We start from the raw sequence: 5,619 nt of genomic DNA on the forward strand, positions 1-5,619 counted from the left end.
GATTCTATGATTTTTCCATGTTACACAGTTGCACATTGAGGTTTATACCACCACCTTTAGCAGTGCCTGACTGTGCAGCATAGTCTGCCTAAATTTTGTCCACACACCTCACATGCATCATATATAACTTGCTGCTCACACACAGTATGTTGTGATACAGCATCTCCCCAATGCCATTTCAGCAAGAATTAAACTAAATGAGGACGTGCCATGCAGAAGAGTACCAGTGACGCATCAAGGGAATGCACTAATCCACCCTTGTGCAACGAAAGCTGGGTCATGGCACAGAATAACCACAAGCCTTGATGTGAGACCATTATTAGAAAGGCAAACTCGATTCCAGGATGTAACAGATCAAGTCAGACATAAGGAACAATCCATGTCACTGGACAGGGCACAGCCCAGGGCTGCTCTGGAACGTCCCCTGTCTAAATCTGTTCATGGAATATTTTGAACAGGTGCAGAGGAACAGTGCCAGAATGAAAAGGAAACAAGACTTCCTATCTGAAGACAAGAGACCAAAGAGAGCCCACAAATGTGAGCTGAGAAAAGATACCATTTCTCCCTTTAAATAAATCATAATACATTAAATAACAGGGAAGAATAAATAACATAACAGACAAAACTGGAATTAGAATAAACTGGCCAAGACTAAATTTAATCTGCAAATTAACAAGCATCAGAATAAGAGGGTTTGGAAACAGCCTTCAAGATGGGGAAAAGCCCACCTGATTTTAAGCTGCAATTTGTTCACAAGGAGGATTAAACTCCACTCACTGCCTTTCTAGTGGCAAGGGACAGTCCAACAAGACCAAACAGTCCAGGACTGTGCCTCATGGTCCTGCACCCTTGTGAAATGGAAGGCTTGGCTGACTTGCTTCCACTGGGCAGACAGAGGGACCTAGCTACCCAGCCAGCAGTGATGCTTAGGCCTGCTTGTACGGAAATATTCCAGCTTTCACCTACGTTCAGCTCAAGTGACTCACAATCAGTTATTACTAATGCACTGCGGAAGGGACATGTTGTTCAGAGCAAAGCACAGAGGCTGCCTTCGCCACGATGAACAGTACTACAAACAGGGACTAACCATCTGACAGATCATAACTGCGCATGGTACTCCTGCATTTTTAAGCCAAAGGACTTGGTGAGAGTAAAATTGTTACCAAACTACAGCATGACGGCCCCTAGAAGAGACAGCAGATTAACCCAGAGTGTGCAACGTAGAAAGGAGCTGACCAACTCCGACAAGGAAGGCAAAATCAGAAAGCATTTGCTACCCTTCTTATCCTTCCTGTTGCTGAATATGTGTCTGATAAACATCAATGACTAACTATTTCCTATGCCTTTTTCTAAGAAAACACCATTTTTGGAGCTAGGGCTGATCTCCTTCTACCACAGTCAGATCCAAGCTTGATGCAATCTCGGCAACTAAATTTCCTTGCTGTGTCTGCAGTCAATTCACTTCACAGTGAATTCAAAACAGTAATGAATCGTGCACCACAAATACCATTCTGAAAATGTCATAACTCAGTAATACACGGCAAAGGCCTGGGGTGCAGAGTCCATATGCAAAGCCTGGCTGTAAAATCCAGAACGGCTATGCCTGTTGAAACTGGTGAGGAATCCTGGCACAAGGTGCTGAGGCTCTTCACTGATTCTGGTTTGTCTGCCTTCTCTTTCAGAGCTGATTAAGAAGGTGAAAAGACAACATCTGATAAAAAAACATGAGCACCAACTCACAAAAGAAGGGATCCAAATAAACATCTTTCATTTTCATTTTCCCAGTTCTGTAGCCCTCACCTAGGATTTATGCTGGCAAATCTTATGGTGACCTCATTTCTGAGCCTAAGGATCCATCAGAATTTTACATTGCAATGACAATTCAGCATCTGTCTGAATTTCCAATACAGGAGACAGCGTTTGCTCTACCCGCTGCATAAAGCATGTGTCACAACCTAATGCATAGCTGCTGCCTAAACTGCAGAATTAGGTGTTCCCTTCACTCTCCTCTCACTTCTGAAGTGGCCAGCACCTCAATGTTGCTGAAAGGGAGCAGATCCTTCACTTAGGGAAGCACAGTGACTATGCGTATATAAGAAACACAAGGGAAGATAAAAAAAAAAAAATAATAAAAAAAAAATCAAACTCAAAACATCTCTGCGCTCCACCTCAGCTTGTGAACTCACACATGGAAGTCCATACACAGTCAGACATTTAAAGAGCTGATTTCAGGACCTACAGTTAAAGACAAGAATTTCATCCCTGACCACAGGCATCCTTAATTCCTATTAAAGGGATTAGCATTAAATTCTTCTAAAGAAACACCCTTTCCCTCCTTCTTGCCCTCCTCCCATCTCCTCCTTCACACTACTATCTCCCGGCGAGCCAGATGGCAACTCAGGCTTTTCCATCTGGTGAACTAAGCTGCTGTGCAGAAAGGAGGTGGAGGCAGAACCAGCAGCAATGGCTGATACTCTACAGTTGCTTGCCTTGCAAGGGTGAAACCAAAGTGAGTGGTGAAGCCAATAATACAAGTAGGGAATAGCCACAAAGATATTTATAACATCCTTCTTCTACTGCTCCTTCCACACTCTTTGGATAATGTATGCTGATTCATAGCATATATAGGATATGTAGGTTACATTTTCATAGTTGAGACAAAGGGAAGGCTTAAAAACTCCAAGTCACTTTTTAAGTGGTGCAATGATTTCAAAAGATAATTCACTGAGAGATTAGGCTGCAGAGATTGGAATTAGCAAAGAGAGTGACAGAATAGGGGAAATTTGCACACACAAAAGTGCATCTTTTTTTGCTGTTGATATTTCAGATAGCTCCAGGGATGGAATACTTCTCAGAATTCCACAAATTATTAAGTGAGATTAGCAAGTAATTATCCTGCAAGAAAAACAAACATGATGCAATCACTGCATTTATAAGATGCATCTACAAGCCAACTTTCAGGCACTTTTGCTGGAGTTTGTACAGACCTGCAGCTTCCTTTTCTTCCTCGAGAGACTTCCTGTCCAGTCACTGATGCGTCGCATTCGGTTTTTTAGTGTATCCTTCTTGGACGCCTCCTCAGTGAGGGGCTTGGACTTTCTGCATGGGAGTGTGTAGGAAGAGTAATGTGCAGGACTCCCCTGCTCTACCCTGGAGGGAACATCGATGTCTGAGGCAAATGAGACACGGTTGCTTAGGCTACCATGAGTGTCAACATACTCATCAGACAGCCTGATCCCAGGTGGAGGAGTGATTTCCAAATTTGTATCCTTATAGAGATCTCGGAGTGAGGAAAGAGATGAACTTTGGTTGAAGACCTTCTTGTCACTTGCTGGGAAACTGGCATGAATGCTTGTATCTGGAGTGCTCCTGGTCAAATATGGACCATCCAGCTCATTGATATCCCCAGTATTTCCCCAGAGAGAGTCATACCATGAAGACTCAGAGCTGAGGGAGCTTCCTTTACTAGATCGAAACCTTGAATCAGTAGGTGACAGACGATTGCTTGAGGAACAGTCTGCACTGGAGTTCCTCCTGACATCCAGCAGGTTATTTGGCTTAGATTCCAAGGCAGGTGAATACCTCAGCAACTGCACTGGTCCACTGGACTCCTCAGTTGGTACCTTGCTGTTGCTGCTGTTGTGGAACTCGACCCTCAGGCAACCATCCAGCTTCCCCAGTGTTTTAATGAGAACTTTCGGACTCCTCCTGTCCTCTGATGGGGAAGCTGATGCAAGATTCTCATTCTTTCCATAGCAATTTAAAATGTGTCCATTGCATTCTTGAGAGGCAGCGTGATTACTTCCAGCTTGAAGGCCAATATAGTGGAAACCATTCTCAGGCAAAAATACCGTGCTAGTTCCTTGGCAGTAGTCCCCTGAGACATTTGGCCTGTGTTTGGCATGGACGTTGCTTTTTGGGACCTTCACCACAGTGTCACTAAGTCTAGATGAATAAGGCTGACTACTCTTGAAGTGCGAAAGGCAGCTTCTGGCAAGAGACCTCGATTTGTAGTTCGAGCTGCTACTGGTATGTCCCCATCCATGCATGGAGCAAGACTTTTCATCTTTAGCATAAACGCTTCGAATTTTCAGAGAGCAAGGCTTCTGCTTGGCACCAGCTGTAGCAGCAGCATGATTTTTTGATCCCTGAAGACTGTATTGGCTTTCTGAATTCCCCATTTTCTACTAAATTAAGAATAGTTTCATTAGAAACAATGGCTAGAACACAAAGTAAAAAGTAAGAGATCATTTTTACCCTCTACACAGGAAAAAGCCTTTTTAAAAAATGATATGAAGCAATTGTTTCAGAAAAAGCCATTAAATAGCCATTTACAACATTAAATTTATAACCGAACTTATTCTAGGGGCAGGCTAAGAAAAACTATTCTCTGTATGGTTCATTACCCATCTGTTATAAAGCTGGAATCTAATTCCATTGAAATCATGTCAGCACCTTTCCCCACCCACACCCTTGGCAACATCCTTTTCTTATAACTTACAAAATCTCTGGCTCCCAAGAACAATGGCATAATGAAAGGGAGACAGAAAGATAATCATAACTTACATGTAAAGTGAACTGTACTTTCAGAGAAATCCCTTCTGCCAGAAGACAAGCCCACTACAGTTTCAGCTTGACTGGTTTCCACGTAACCAAGTGTTACCTCAGTAAATTGTTGGGCAAACCCAACTTTATGTTTAAATGCAGTCAATCCAGGAGAAGGGGAAATAACCAACCCCGTGTCAAAAAAAAAAAAAAAAAACCAAACAAAAAATAACTTGGTTACCAAATAGCCTCATCTTCCATTACAACACAAAACTGCATTATGTGCCATGCTGAATGAACAGTTTGATAGTTCACTTAGTAAAATGCTTTCCAGCTTTTTACTGATTTCACAGTGAATAACACACACTGGAACAGCCAAATTGCCCCACTGAGATGACTGAAGATTCTGGACCTACATAAAGCATACCCCAAACTAATAATGATCAGTCTGTCCTTTTTGTTACTTGGAGCAAATCTCCACTGTACTTTACAGAAACAACAACAAAGTGCTTCCACCATCAGCACTCTGCTTCTTTACACACTGGGTCTCAGACTATCACTCGTAGGAGAATACACTGAGCCTCATTACAATTTTGTAAAAAAAAAAAAAAAGCCACAAAAAAAAACACAATTTATCTTCTGGAGTTTATGTACATTTTAACATCTCTGATTCTAGCTGTTAGCAATTTTGGATGAAACACATAGTATAAAATGAAGAACAAACCTGTAAGATCACTCAAACACAGGCACGGTTAGCAGTTAGGAAGCTCTGCATTGTCTTCGTGGTCAGCCACTACTACTTGCCAAACCAGGATGGAGTCACATACAGGCTTCCTAGGAAACACCAGAAAAACAAAAAAAAGGGCTTTCAGTCAAATAGAACTTACACTTTACTCCAGCTGTAAGAAAAATGGATTAAATTTAAAAAACTAAATAAAATAAGTCAGATAAAAGTTGCAAATAGAAAAAAGAGGTCTGGTTAAGGGAATTCCTGGATTTCAGATATACAATTTTACAACAATACTTTAATGATTGACAAGGAATTAATACAATTAAGCCAGTGATTTCCAGAAA

The 5,619-nt window shown here is 41.8% G+C and overlaps 1 pseudogene; it reads right to left on the reverse strand.

Moving 5' to 3' along the window:
* Nucleotides 1-2,957: 2,957 nt before the first annotated feature.
* LOC103772028 lies at nt 2,958-5,380 on the reverse strand (annotated as a pseudogene).
* Nucleotides 5,381-5,619: the final 239 nt, after the last annotated feature.

The sequence above is a fragment of the Merops nubicus genome, unplaced genomic scaffold, assembly GCF_000691845.1.
Source record: "Merops nubicus isolate BGI_N331 unplaced genomic scaffold, ASM69184v1 scaffold34054, whole genome shotgun sequence".
NCBI lineage: Eukaryota > Metazoa > Chordata > Aves > Coraciiformes > Meropidae > Merops > Merops nubicus.